Raw genomic sequence first — 15,466 nt, 5'->3', positions numbered from 1 at the left:
CTCCTTGCCTTTATTATTTTTCCATACTTCAAGCAGAAATGACAGAAATCAATGGTGGTCACCGAGTTTATATACAAATTGCACTTGTAGAACTTTAGAGTTGGAGCAGGGGCTTGAAAAGCTCCGTCTGGATTGTGATAGAGCAGGAGCCAGTGCACCTCGCCCTTTCTAGCTCCTAACGGGGCTGGGACGCCTCAGGGCAGCAGCGCGCGCAGCAGGAGGGGAGGAGAACCCACCTGAAGCATTGCGCCGCGCGTGCGGGAGCCCGAAGTGGGCGGAGCCTCGAAGCCGGTGGCGTTGGCGACGGCGCCCAGCCCGCCAGAAGAGCGCGCGGCGAGCAGACGGCGGGGAGTCGGTCGGGTAGGGCGAGCGCAGCCGGCGGGGGGGGGGGGAGTGGCGGTGGTGAGGAAGGAAAGGGAAGAGGCGGAGCGTGGGAGCGCACAGTGTCAGGAATACAATAGTGCTCCGCGCCTCCTCGGCCGCCGCCGCCCAGCAGCCTGCCCAGGGCTGAGGCCTGACAGGCCAGGCGGCCAGGGCGGAGGGCGGGAGCAGAGCGCTAGGGGGCGGCCCCCGTGGCTCCTCGGGAGGCCCGGGGCGGGAGGGCGGGGCGAGGAGGAGATTAGGGGGCAGGTGCGAGGGAGGGAAGAGAAGAAAGCGGGCGGCTAGGGGGCGGTTACCACCCTAGCTGGACTCGCCCGGCACGTTGAGGGGGCCCCAGTGTGCGGCAGGAAAGGAGCGGAGCCCGAAGCAGCGCCGAAGGTAGGCGCTCTCGAGGGTAGCTGCAGTAGCAGCAGCGAGGTTGTGGGCGTAGTGCGGCTTTGGCGGCGGGAGTGGCGGCCTCGAGGAGTGGGACTAGGGCGGCGTGGAGCTAGGGGTCCCGGCCTCGCTGCGCTCAGGGGAGCTCCAGCTCCACGAAACGGTTGCCTCCGGTGTCCCCCGAGAGCTTTGGAGCCGGGAGTGTGTGGGGGCTGAGGTAAAGTGCCCAGTCGCCCCTCTGCTGGTGGCGCGCTGTGCCTGGTGGCCCGAGCTGGGGGCGGGTGGGGGGGGGAGCGGACACGGACACGCGAGCTCGGCTGCAGCCTCCGGGAAACCTCAGGAGGCATTGAGCGCCATAACTGTGGCGGCCGTTCCCTTCACAGTCCCCTCCTGGCGCCCCTTCCCGTGCCTGTTCCGTGCTATCAGGGACTCGTGGGGGCCAGACCTCTGGGCTAGAGGGCATGCTCTTTCTACTGCCTGTGGCTGGCTGGTCCTAGCAGCGAGAGGGCGCACCCTGGCTGTTTGAGCCTTGCGGAGCGGGAAGACACCGAGTGTCTGGAGAGGGGAAGACCGGCAGTGTAGGGAGCGACCAGGCACCCCAGAGGCGAAATGCCAACCTAGCGGGAGCGCGGGCGCTCTGCCGGCCGGTGAACTTTCCTTTCTCCAGTCATTGTTAGGTCGCTGCGAGTGTTCGCAGCCACCAAGCGCCCTGTGGTCCTGGGGGTGGGAAAATCGCCAGGGCTTTGCCAATTACGGGGAGATTTTTCTGCCACCGGGCATGGCACAGTTGTTAACTTTTCTCCAGCTCTCTAGTTCGTTTTATTACCTCCTCTGAGGGGGCCACATTTATTTGTTTAATCCTCCAATCTTTTTCTCCTGCATTTCGGAACAGAACCTTGACTTTGGTGAAGTCTGGCTTTAAATTACACAGGGCAACCTGTGTTCATTATTTGTCAGGAAGAAAGTGGGGTGGGATGTCGAGTGTCCTTAATGGTGATCACATATCTTAAGAGTTTATCTCTGTGCAGCCCTAGGACATAGGTCGCTTTTAGGGATTTGGCAAGAAACTTGTTTGGCTGCTCCATTGGCGTTCTGAGTTGCAAGGAAATCCATGTTCTGAGATGTGTGCAAGGGTCGACCCCCACCCACCTTGTGAGATACACTCATCTCTGAAGCTGAGGACGAGACCCCCACCCTTTACCCTCCTCAGTTTGATTGTATAAGAAATCAAAACCGTGGTGACAGTGTCATAGAGGGAAAGGCGACCTCATTCCCTGCATTGAGTCAGATAAAGATAACTGCTACTCTCCCAACTCTGAAAAATAATGAAAAAAAAAGGTAAAAAACTGGTTGCACAACATCGTTGCCTAGTTCATGATAACCAGAATCCACATTTCCAGACTACTTAAGTACCTTGCCTGCAGCCACTTCTTGTCAGCCTGGGGGTTGGAGAATGGGGGTGGGGAGAAGAGCAGAGTCCACTTGAAACAAAGCATTGTGTTTTATTTAGTTTAGTATTTCTGGAACATCTGTAATGGTGGGAACATAGAGCCTGGCCTTTGTACCCTTTGAATAGTGTAGTTCTTACACATTATATGATGACTCTGGATAAATAAAAACAGATTTTTTTTCTTTTTTGTTTAACCTTAAGAGTATCCTACTTCGATAATTATCATTTTCTTTTTTATTTAAGGTGAGTTCTGAGTTTAAATGCTTGAATTATTAGAGGATAAACTCTCACTTCAAGGATTACAGAAGTTGGAAGGTGCTATTCATATTAAGTTGGGGAGCACCCAGTTCATATTAAGTTCTCAACATCAGGTACCATCATTGCCATTTCTTTCATTTGTGCTCTTCTGTATACTTCTGTCACTAGAGAAGAGCTCTTATTCCAATACTGTTGTCTTGAAAGATTTTTTAGCTGGTTAGTTCGGAATAATACAGGTTACAGTGTTCTAATTCCAGAACCCACACTTTATTCCAATTTTCTGAATCAGACCATGACATTGTGGTATGACTCTTGATCTCAGTTCAAAGTGAAGGAGCCAGGAATGACTTGGAAACAACTTTCAGGGCACTTGTGAACTACTTTCCGGCTTGTAGAGGAGGGCCCCAGGACTATCACAGCTGATGATTCCCAGGCAGTTATCACACCCGAGACATATGAGTTAGTGAAAGCTAAAGTACAAGAATGTTCGAAAACTTACAGGTTTAGTATGGTCATCTACTTTAATAATGCTTGTCTTTTCCCCCTCTTATGTTCTACCAACCATAACAAATGTTTGTCCTCTAAGCAATACAAAGCTGTCTCTTGTTTATTTACTTTGAGGTCTAGCTGAAACTAATCACATATTTTGGGGGTGGTGAGGAAATCAGGAGACATCAGGTGTTTGTGGAGACGGGACATTAGAGAGCTCTTAGAAGCTTTGATCAGGGATGCAAAGAGGAAGGCTAAAATGAAGTTGAATATTATAATAGAACATAATGTACCTACCTCTTCATGGAGCTTACAAAAAATAGGAACTGAAGAAGATAGAATTGATATGCTTTCTTATATTAAGATAATCTCTTATCAGGGGATAATTTACTGTGATCTTTGCTTGCCTCACTTTTCTAGATGAGAGGTGGGTGTTGGGTGATACTCATCTGGCACTATCCTAGCCATAATTTTTGGTGTTGAAAATTGAACCTAGAGCCTTGCACATGCTAAGCAAGCATTCTACCACTGATCTACCTACCACTTACCCTGATACCCTTATAAAATGGGGACATTTGGCTCATCCATAAATTTGAATTGTTCTAGTTATTGTGGCTGAGAAAGATAAAGCATTCTCAGCTTTATAAAGGTTTCCAGGGTGGGGAGAATCTAGGATGGATGATTAGATATGATGATTGAGTAAGAGGGTGCTAGCAGATGATCATTATAGACCAAATAACTACTGCTTTAAGTTTTCTGTTTTTGTAACTCCCTTATGGTTATTTTTGTGTCCTCTCTGTAGGTCTTTCCATAGACAACCGAAGCAAGGCTCCTACAATCAAAAGTGCCTCTGTGCTGAGTCTTTGGGGGAAAAACTTACCTGATCCAATCTGCCAGACTTGGAAAAGGAAAGGTAAAAACTCAAAGTGCTGTTTTTCTGACATGAGGGCATGTCCTTGGGGGTTCTGGGGTTCGGGGGGAGTCTGATATGCCCTGAAGAAAAAGGATCTGACAAGGGCTTGAAGTTATACTGGGACTTTGGCCAGTAGGAGGCATCTATGATATCATGAGTACCCTTCAAGCTACAAATTTGTCTGCTCCAACTCAGAAGCCATCACTATGCCCCACTACCAGTAAAGGTCAATTTCTTCTGATACCTGCTAATAGGAGAAAAAAAACTAAGCTGGTGTGGGTTTTTTGTTGTTGTTATTTTGAGACAGGGTTTACTGTGTAGCCCAGACTGGCCTTCCAACTCATGATCCTCCTGTCTCAGCCTCCTGAGCTCTGGGATTACAAGGTGTGGGCTACTATGTTTGGCTAGAAAGTTGTTTTTGGACTAGCTGACAAGAGAATGTGATATCAGCTTGGCCTATACACCAAACCCTCGGTGTTGAAATCTCCTGGGAAACTTGCTGGTATTATTCTTTTTTAGCTTTTGAAAACTTAATTTTGATAAAATATATAATTTTTTGAAATGTTGCAAGATTGGTACAAAGACTCACTACATTTCCTTTATCCAAGGTCACTAGTTATCAGCAGTTTGCTTTCATTTGCTCTTTCTGTTTCTTTTTACAAATCATTTGTGCATAACCATTGGGAGAGTGATACTTGTCAAGGCCATCCTGTCGTGAAGAGTGCCTCAGATGCAACCACTGATATAGCAGAACATTGGTGGTGGGGCAGGGCCCAGAGGTAAAGTCTCCCTGTAGCTACCAGGCATATGTTTGTAAATCAAGTGGAATCTCTGATGCTACATAGAGAAATCATGACCAATTGTAAAAGTATTTAAGACACCCTCCCTTTCACTGTTCTTGTGTATTTTCCTATGTCAAATTTTAATACTATGAAAACTTTATGGCCATTAGTATAGTTTCCATTTTATTCATTCAGCAAACATACTGAGTGCTTTCTATTTGCTAGGGGTATAAAAAGAGAAAGATACTCATCCCCTTAAGAGCTTAATGTCCAGTGGAAAGAATTTGAGGAATCTTTTCAACAGTTAGGAGGAGGAATGTTCTGCTGATGGGAACAGAGGCCTGGTTAAGGATCTGAAGAGTAGATATTGGGAGTCACTTAACTGGATATAACTGTATATATCTATCTTTAAGGCCTTTTGCTCTTAGGTGACAAAGTTCATGAATTAGGGAATCCTTTGAGGTTATACATCCACCACAGGGAGTGGACTCAGGCATACTTGGACTCATATTCTGGCTCTTCCTCTTGATCTTGGCTAGTTTACTTCTCTGTGCCTTGGTTTCTTCATGTGCCAAATCATATCTCTAAGGATGGTAGTGAGAATTTAGTTGAAGTAATATTTGCTCTGTAAACATTTATTTCATCTCCCCTTACCAAAAAAAAAATGCTGTATGTTGGGAGTAACATATAAAGTGTTAAGTATTGAGGTAGGAGCCAAGGGACTATTTCTGTTTTTTTTTCAACAGATAAATTTCTGATTGATAGTTTTAGGAAAGACAATGGCGATTGATTACCTTATGGAATAATAAAAATAATAGCAACTGATTTGGTAACAGTTTCCTTTATGTTTAGCACTGGATAGCTCTCTGAGCAGAGGATATCTCTCAAAGGTATGAATCTTAAAATGGTGAAGCAGAGCCAACTTGCACAAGGTCACACGACAAGGAAGAGATAGAATTAATTCTTCTGTGACTGAAACCAGTGGAGTATGTTTGGAGCCTCGAGAATGAATAATAATAAATAAGGTAAAAGGTAGAGAGAAGAGATTGCCAGGCAGGGGAAAAAGCACTTGTTGTGACAGTACTGAGGTGGGAGAATAGAATAAAGGATTCATAGAGGTTTGGCTGGATCTGGGGAAAAAGGTAGGCAGAAGATTGACAGACTTTGTGGAACCTCATTAAGGAGCTTGTGCTTCATTTCAAAGACAGGCAGAGGCTACTTGAAAGTATTTTATTAAACTTCCTAAACCACGCACACGGGGTGTTGTATATGTGTGTGTACTTCAGAAAAGTATCCACTGGTACCTAAAAAAGCGTTAAGTCACTTCTTCAACTTTCCACCTTTCATTCCAATAGAGGTGATGTTTCTGTATAAAACCTACACCAAAATGTTGATAGATGACTTTTATTGTCTTTTGTAAATATTGGTAAGAAGAGTTGCCATGATACTAAAAGAAGGTACTGCTTAAGAATACTGGTTTAATTAGATTCATATCTCTTGCATTTTAGGCTTCATTAAGGGAAATCAGTTAGCTTTCATTAAGCCCTGTGAAATAGATAAACAATAAGAATTGAGAGGAAAAGTAATTTCTGGAATTCTGAATTTAGCATTACAAATGAAACTATGGAGTATAAGGCTTTGGTTTAAATATATCATAATTAAGATACTTCTGTGACTAAATGGAAATTTGTAAATTTTTAACTTTGTGTGTATGCCATCTGTGATGGCACATTTGTGAGACTCTGGAAAGACTGAAACATTTTTTTTCTGTAATGTTTTTTTCATATTTTCATTCAAGTAGTGGAGGTTTTTATATTTGAAAATGTTCTTATGTACAGAGTAAACCTCACAAGACAAAAGCTGTGCTCTCGTTGCCTTGCCATACATATTGGGTCACAAACATACTCTTAAGTAGCCTGTACTAGTTAGCTTTTAGGGGTAAGAGAAAGTGCTTAGTTAGTGGCTTGATGATTTAGGGTGGCTTTGCATAGACAGCTGCTGTTTGGTCGACGAGTTGTTTAGGTAGGAGGCCCTAATCTTGGATGGCTCATCACTATGTGGTCTCTTCTAGGTGGCTAGTCTGGACTTATTAACATAGTAATCTCAGAACCTCCAAAGAGAGAAGCAAGTAAAAGCAAGCACCAGCCAGTACATAAATATTGTTTTCAAATTTGCTGTCAAATTTGCTATTGTTCCATTGCTAAATCACAAGAATGCTTTCATGACCAAGTCCAGAGACATTGTGGGAGACCATTCAAAGAATGGATATAAGGAGCTGTGAACAAATTGGGAACCTTTCCAGCAATAATGTATAAATGGTAGTGAATGGAAAGCCAGAGGGAGGCAGTGTGGTTTTGGAAGTAGATATTCTCACAAATGGTTCAACTATTCTTTGATCTTATACAGCTGTTATCAAAGGAGCTCCTGTGTTTCCTCAATACCCATTCATGTTTTATCACAAAATCCTTGTATACATATATATATGTTTTGTAGTTAAGCAAAAAGACTTGGGAATCTACCACCATTCGATGAGAGGAACATTGGCAATTTTGCCTGTAGCCCCTCCTCTTTTTCAAATATAATTTTTACCTAAGAGAAGAAACATTTATTTGGGCATTATAATAAGAACAAAGGATTCTTTGTAACTATGTTTTATTTATTCAAATTTTAAAAAATATCCCTGTGGTTGCAGTGAAGAATCCAGTGTCATACTGTGAAGTGAGTGGCCAAGTTCCACCAGTTTGGTGCATCAGGCTTCCACCTTTGTTCTGGAAGATCTCAAAGGTAACAGTCTTTGCATAACAGATTTTTTTTTTCAACAGCTTGAAGGCTGAAATTTATTATATAAAAATGTAATGATTCTTGGAAACGTGGGAAACTGAGTAAAATGTTCATTTTGTGCATCATAGGTGTGTGTGAAAATTGAGTGATGATATAATCTTAGATTTTCTTATTTCCTCCTAGGATAAAAATTTATAATTCCTGATATTTAAGTCAGTAACTTGAAAAGAGCCATCCATATTTATAAATATAGCATTTGACTTAGCACTTTATCCAAGAATTTATTCAACAAATACAAGTTAATTGGATTATTGACTATAGTAGAAGATTGATGATATATTGAGTATCAGTCAGGGCTTAGTTATACAAGAGTATTGCACTGTGTATTGTATAATCTATAATGTATACAGTGAGAAAAATCAGGAACCAGTAGATCAAGTGTTACCATTTATGTAAAACAGAGAGTGAGTTGAGGGCAAGAATATATATATTTTTGCTTATATAGACACAAAATATTTCTGGAGGGCTGTTCAAGCACTGACAGTTTGGTGGCATGCATGATGTGGACTAGTGGTTGAGAGCAAGACTTCATTGCATAAGTTCTAATTATACATTTTTTTTTAAGATTTATTTATTATGTATACAATGTTCTGTCTGCACATATCCCTGCAGGCCAGAAGAGGGCACCAGATCTCATTACAGATGGTTGTGAGCCACCATGTGGTTGCTGGGAATTGAACTCAGGACCTTTGGAAAAGCAAGCAGTGCTCTTAACCTCTGAGCCATCTCTCCAGCCCCTAATGTATACATTTTTAATTTTAAGATGTGTTGTTTATTTTCCTATTTCAAAAATTATGTGTTTTTAAAAAGAGAACTGATACATAGTGATAGGAATTATGGACTCCTCCTCAACTTGACTTGATCAGATCTATTTTATATATATATATATATACATATATATGTATGTGTGTATACATATATATACACACACACACACACACACACACACACACACACACACACCTATGTATTAGATAGAGAGATGGATATTCAGGTAAGTTTTTTCCCCCTAGAAATGCTTCTTGATATACTTCTGACTTTTTCTTAAAGTACTGGGGGTTGAGCCTATCCAGGACTTTTCTTGTACAGCATGCATACTATATCACTGAACTATACCTCCAGCTTTGAATTACATGTGTGTAGACTAGAGGACAACTGTTGTGGTAAATATTAGCTTATAGGTCTTTGTTTGAGCATAAGTTTTCAGTTCCTTTTGGATAAGTGCATGGAAATGGAATTGCTGATCTTTCTCAGACAGAAGTGGACCAACTGTCCTTCAAAGTGGTTCTGCCAGTTTGTATTCCAATAAGCCATGAAAGTGAAGTATGTGTTGAAGTTCATTTTGCCACATATGGGATGTTTTATTGTACCATTTGTTGAAAAGTCTATCTTTTATTTATTAAATTGCCTTTGCATCTGTGCATCTGTTTCTGAGCTTCTCTGTTCCATGAATCTGTGTGTCTTAACCATTTTTTTCATTAGTTATATTCTTTGTAGTGCTGAGGATAGATCTCATGCCTAAAGCATGGTAGGCAAATGCTCTACCACTGAGCCTCATCCTCAGCCATGATACACTGGTTACCACACTTTCCTGAGTACTATAGTTTTATAGTGAGTCTTGAAATAAGTAATATTAGTACTCTGACAATTTTCTTCTTCAGAATTGTAGTGAAAAGGGAACACTTGTTCTTGTCTCTCATCAAGAATAATACTAGCTGTAGAATTTTGTGTTTGTTTTTTAGTATATGTCCTTTTGTGTAGAAAGCAATTTACCTAGCAGGTTTGATGCTGTTGTCTTAGAAGGCTTGCTTGCAAAATTGGCCTTTGACTGATAGATGGAAAATTGAAATTGACTTCTTAAACATTTAAAAAAATAAAATGTCAGCCGGGCGGTGGTGGCGCATGCCTTTAATCCCAGCACTCAGGAGGCAGAGGCAGGCAGATCTCTGTGAGTTCAAGGCCAGCCTGGACTACAAAGCGAGTTCCAGGAAAGGTGCAAAGCTACACAGAGAAACCCTGTCTCGAAAAACAAAAACAAAAACAAACAAACAAAAAATGTCATACCCTACCTTCATTTATTTCCTCTCCAGTGCTTCTTATTTCTTTTGTTAATCCTGGTTTCCCAACTCCCTTAGATAATTTTCTTTAGCTAGTCAGCATTCCAGCATAGAGGGGAAGCGGGGCGGCTCATAAGCTTCCACTTCTACTTGAGGAGCTATTGAGAATGATAGCTGCTAGGAGGAGAATCAGTTTTCTTTAGGAGTATAGTTCCTAATAGATTATCCATGCTTTAGTGGATGGCCCTACACCAATGCATATATGGACAGCACAAATTGGACTTCAAGTTGAGTTAGTTTTTAAAAAGCATATGAAGTTGGGAGAGAGGTGAAGGTGGATCTTGCAGGAGTTAGAGGGAAGAGTAGGTGGTGAATATGATCAAAATACATTATATCCATGTCTGAAATTCTCAAAGAATTAATAAAAATTGTTACATTAAAATAAAACATAATTTTAATGAAGAAAAGAATTTCCTTTAACATTTTTAGGATAGGTTTTTGTCTAAGAAAGTTTGTCTAAGAACGTTTTCATATTCCAATCACTTTTGAAGGACATTTTGTGTGATATAGAATAATGGTTGGAAGAGATTTTTCCTCTCCTTCAATATATTATTCCACTATTGCATATCATCTAGTTAAGTCTGGTATAATTATTATCCTTGTGCATATCTAATGTCTGCCTCTATTTACCTCTGGCTTCCTAAAGGTTTTCTTTTTGCCTTTGATTTTAAGCAATTTAAATATGATATGCCTAGATATGGCTTTATATTTTTTTCACATTTCTAGTTTAATATTCTCCAAAGTCCTTTTATCTGTAGTTTATGTCATTAATTTCTCAGCCATTATTTTTTCAAATAATTTTACCTATTTTGTATTTTATTTGTTTGTCTAGGATTCCAATCCCAGGTTTGTTACACTGAATGGCTCACAGTTCTTGAATGTTGTGTGCTGTTTTTCTTTTTTTAATAGTTATTTTTACCTGCATATATGTCTGTACCACATGTGTGCAGTGCCTGTGAAGGCCAGAAGAAGGTGTCAGGTCCCCTGGAACTGGAATTACAGATGGTTGTGAGCCAGCATGTGGGTTCTCAGAATCCAACCCAGGTCCTCTGCAAGAGCAGCAAATGCTTTGAACCACTGAGCCATAACTCTAGCCCCTATATGCTGGTTCATTTTTTTTCCCTCCTTTGTCCACTTCTGTTTTAATTTTTAGTGGCCTTTGAACCACTGAGCCATCACTCCAGCCCCTGTGTGCTGGTTCTTTTTTTTCTCCTTTTCCCCTTTTGTTTTAATTTTTAGTGGCCTGATCAATAAACATGGCCTTCAAACTCATTGATACTCTTCTTGGCTGTATCAAGTCTACTGTTGAGCCCACTGGGTTGCTGTTTTTGTTTTTGTTTTTTTTTAACTTTTTTCTTTTTAGTATTTCTATTTGCTTTTTTCACCTAGGTTCTATTTCTTTGCTGAAATTATCTGTCTGGACTTGCATATTATCTACTTTATCCATTAGAGGTTTTTTTCTTAACATGAATCAAAATTCTTTTAAATTTGATTTTTGATAGTCTCAACATCTGTACTATTGTGTTTGGACCCAGTAACTGCTTTGTAACTTAGGGTGTTTTCTTACCTTTTGATACACCTCATGAACATCCTGAAAGCTGCACATGGGCAAGAGATTCTGATAAATTTTTAGTAGTTAGAAAGCTCTGGTGCCTTTTCCTAGGCCTTTAGTGAGGAGTTGGCCTGGTCAATGTTTTTGTTGGCCTGAGTGTGTGAAGATGGGAGGCAGGGTAAGGGCACCAGTGATTTCCTATTCTAGTGATACCATTTTTTAGTGTTTATTTTATATGGATGAGTGCTTTGCCTGCAAGTATGTAGTGTACTATCTTGTTTGCCTGGTACTCATAGAGGTTGAATTCCCTCAAACTGGAGTTGCACATGGTTGTGAGCCACCATTGTGGGTCCTGGAAAACTGAACTTGGGTCCTTTGTAAGAGCAGCAAGTGCTTTTTACTGCTGCGTCATCTTTCTAGCTCCCATGATAACTTCATTTTTACTATTCTTGGTTTTGGGTTGTCCGTTGTGATGCTTTCTAAATGTAGGGTTTTTTTTTATATAGCTTTTCCAATTGTATTATACTGTTACCAGGTAGGCAGTATGTCAGGTGTGGTTGGTTGAGGAGGAGGTGTTCTGATTATCTGATTGGTCAGTTACTAGAACCTGGGTCTTGAGTGTGTCCTAGCAAGGTTTCCTGTTCATTCTTCTTGTGTAGGGCTTCTTTCTCTTCCCTACTACCCCTTACCATACCCCATTTGGTATACTAATGTCTTCCTCCCTGAGGATTTATCCCTTTATTCTATACTAAAGATGAGAGAAGGTGATCTTGGTGAGTTTCACAGTGGACTGTTGTAGTCATCCAGCCAGCCAAGTAGCACTATGGGAGCTTTCTTAGATTTTTCTTGGTCTTCACCATTAGAGCCTGGTGGGATTCTTGTAGGAAAGGCTTTTTTAAAGGGTAGAAATTAATCTTTGGAACACAGAAGCTTCACACTATGGCTAACCATACAATTTCTGGTTCAAAATTCCTACAGGCTTATGTGCCCAAACCAGTGTCTCTTTGCAGGTCCCTGGTCTTTTTGGATATGAGGGTAGTAGTTTGTCCTACAACTTCACTTCTCTGCCAGATCACCCTTCAGTTGGCAAGCTTTTTTGTCTTAAGAGTAGGATGATGGCCTCTGAAAGCTTTACATATCTGAGCTGAAATGTGATCCCTGTAGTAAGTTGCCTAATACAAGGCATCACATATCTAGAAAAGCCAATACATATCTCTTTCTTTATATCTCTTTTATTTAACCCGTTGAATTTTATCATTAGGGAGCATGGAGTAATTCATTGTTGCTTGGATTCTGCCTATTTTAGGCTTTAAAAACCTCTGTACCACTAGCAGTATGCTATCTGTCTGCTTTCTTTCAAAATTCTATGCATGCCTTGTAATTATTGAGCATATCTTTAACAACTTAGTAATTGTTTAATTAGAAATTAGAGCAAGATTTAGTCTATCTAGATTAGATTTTGTTAATGACCATGTGTTTGTCACTTTCCTCCACATTGCCAGAGCAAGTCAGTTTAGCAAATGTTGGTTGGTTGCACATTGTGTTATGAATAAGACATTAGATTTTGAGTCTAATACAGGCCTGTCCTGGTAGAGTAATAGGTCTCCAAAGACAATAAAAATTCTGTGATGGGCAGGATATTGTAATTTCTAAAATATATACATTCTAATCTATTTTAATATTAAATCCTATTGTTAGTGGTAGGTAGAGTTCTAGTAAATGCATATAGAAAACAGGAAGTACAACAATTAGTACTAACCAAAAAGATGACATAATATCTTTAAAAATTATAAAGCTAAATGGAAATTCTGGGGGTTGTATGAATTTCTATGGATTTTAACATGTATACTTTCATATAACCACCACCTCGATCTAAGTACAGAAGGCTTCTTTACCCCAGAAAATTATTTTATGCTAGCTTCTTAATCACAGGACCTTCCTACTTTAATATCTGGATGCCATTAATTTGTATTCCATCATTATAATTTTGTCATTTTAACATAAAATGAATGTCATCTTGTGAATCTTGTGTTTTCACTCAGCATAATACTTTTGAGAACTCACATCATTCAAGTTGTTATGTTAATATTTTGTTTCCTTTATATTTGCCGCATAGAGTAGTCCATGGTACAGGTATATCACAATTTTTTTAGTCATTCCACATGGAAGGTTAGATGAATTACTTTTGAGTTTTGGTGATTATGAGTAGAGCTGCTGTAAAAATTCACAAGCAAGTATTTGTGTGCACGTAAGTTTGTATTTTATTTATGGGAATGAGATTGTTAGAATTATACTATAATTCACAATAACTAGTTAACTAGAATTTGAATGATGAAATAGAATGGCAGAAACTCATGTTTGGATCCTGCTTTTTTTCACTGTTAGCTGTACAATCTTGAATGAATTTAATTTCTCTGTGTCTCTTAGTTGTTAAACGAATAATATGTAGGATTATTGTGTGAAATAAATAGCATATTAAGGATAAAAGACTGAACAATATTAGTACACTGAGTACATTATTATGCTTAATAGAATTGTTTCTTTTCAGAAACATTTGTCTGATTAGTTTAAGCAAGCATAACTAATCTGTGGTATTCTTGGTAGTTATATCTTCAAAATGTGTAAAAAAAATTGAAAAACTTCCATAGTAAATATGGATGTATGAGAGGTCTGTGTAACAGCCTGAGGTTGAATCAAATGGCAAGTTTTGGTGGTTTGATTTATATTCTCAACATGGAAGAATCATGTTCACCAAAAATTGAGTGTATTGCCATATTTTATACAAGAATCTATGAAAATAGCTCAGAATTAACTACTGTCATACTGTCTATACAGGAAATCCTAGGTAAAGCATTCATCGAGTGTATAAACTTGAGTACCTCACCTCCCCAGAAAATAAGCCATTTAGAAATTATTAAACTTTTTTTTTTTGTTTTTCGAGACAGGGTTTCTCTGTGTAGCTTTGTGCCTTTCCTGGAACTCACTTGGTAGCCCAGGCTGGCCTTGAACTCACAGAGATCCACCTGGCTCTGCCTCCCGAGTGCTGGGATTAAAGGCGTGCGCCACCACCGCCCAGCATAACTTTTTCTTAATATAAACCTAAGGTCTTAAGTGTGCTAAACACATTTTCTACTGCTGAGCTATATCCACAAATCTTTTAATTTTTCAAAATACTGTTGGCACTGACAAAGCCTGTCTTCTCGGAGTCCTCACAACATGATTGAAACATCTACAATTTCTCAAGTGTTACATTAAAAAACATATTTACAGGCAAACTCTTCACTTTTGAGGGACATATTGAAAAAAATTAAAAAATTTTCATGCCCACTCAAATATCTCCCTATAATATTGTATCATTAGAATATGCAACAGAAATCACTACCCCTTCTCCCCATGGCTTCTGTTTAGTATGGCCTGGCTCAGTCTGAATAGCACCGAGGACAAAGCAGATGCATCACTCCTGGAGAATTTTCTCCACCTGTTAATTCACCAAGCAATGGCTATAATTCAGTATATGGAACAAGGAACATAAATATTTGTTTTTACTTGTCTGTTCAGTTTTGTAAAAACTTCAACTACAAATACTTCTTTCCTGCTTCAGACTTTAGAACTAGGTGAAATAAGTCTCAAATAGTCCTTCATAGATGTCACCTCTGAACTGTTTTTTTTTTTGTCTCTTCTCTGCATTACCAGTAATCCAATTTTCATTTTCATATTCACATACCCTGAACCTTTCCTCACAGCTGAAATACCCTTCTTTTGTTGTCTTGCCAATCTTATCTTCCAAATACTATGTCAGCAAAAGACCTCCCATTACATACTGCCTGAGATTCATTCCACTCTCCTGGGTACCATCCTTTAAGCGATGTTCAGACTTCTGTTAAGTTTTATTTTTGCTATTTGAAGATTATGAGACACTAAAGTTTTCTGCATATTATTTCTCAAAAATATGGAGGAAAATTGCTGCTTCCTATTTAATTAATAACCAAACTGAATGTATGCATGTGCATCATGTGAATGCAGTACCCACAGAGGCCAGAATAGGGTATTGAATCCTCTGGAACTGAAGTTATAGGTGGTTGTGAAGTGCTCCTGTGGATGCTGGGCACTGAATCCAGGTCCTCTTCAAAAGCCATCTCTCCAGCACTTGTCTTTTGTGTGTGGGCATGTTTGAGACAGGGTCTCACTATGTAACTCTGGCTTTCCTGGAGCTCATTATGCAGACCAACCTCGTCTGCTTCTGTCTCCTAAGTGTTAGGATTAGTGCTGGAATTCTTGTCCATTGTGTAATTGGTTATTTGGGTATCT

General features: G+C 40.0%; 1 protein-coding gene across 5 annotated transcripts in view; it reads left to right on the top strand.

Moving 5' to 3' along the window:
• Positions 1-275: 275 nt before the first annotated feature.
• Positions 276-15,466, top strand: part of Jade3 (jade family PHD finger 3) — a 137,457-nt gene continuing 122,266 nt past the window's right edge. For 2 of the 5 annotated variants that reach the window (XM_028884687.2, XM_028884667.2), the window contains exons 1-3: positions 643-759; positions 3,756-3,866; positions 7,341-7,432. The gene's annotated coding sequence lies outside the window, so the exon portion shown is untranslated. Of the gene's footprint in view, positions 361-642; positions 760-3,755; positions 3,867-7,340; positions 7,433-15,466 lie in introns of those variants that run through there. The other 3 variants (XM_037199468.1, XM_028884698.2, XM_028884678.2) reach the window with 3 other exon arrangements.

Source organism: Peromyscus leucopus, chromosome X (genome assembly GCF_004664715.2).
Source record: "Peromyscus leucopus breed LL Stock chromosome X, UCI_PerLeu_2.1, whole genome shotgun sequence".
Lineage (NCBI taxonomy): Eukaryota > Metazoa > Chordata > Mammalia > Rodentia > Cricetidae > Peromyscus > Peromyscus leucopus.
This window is presented reverse-complemented; position numbering and strand designations above follow the sequence as displayed.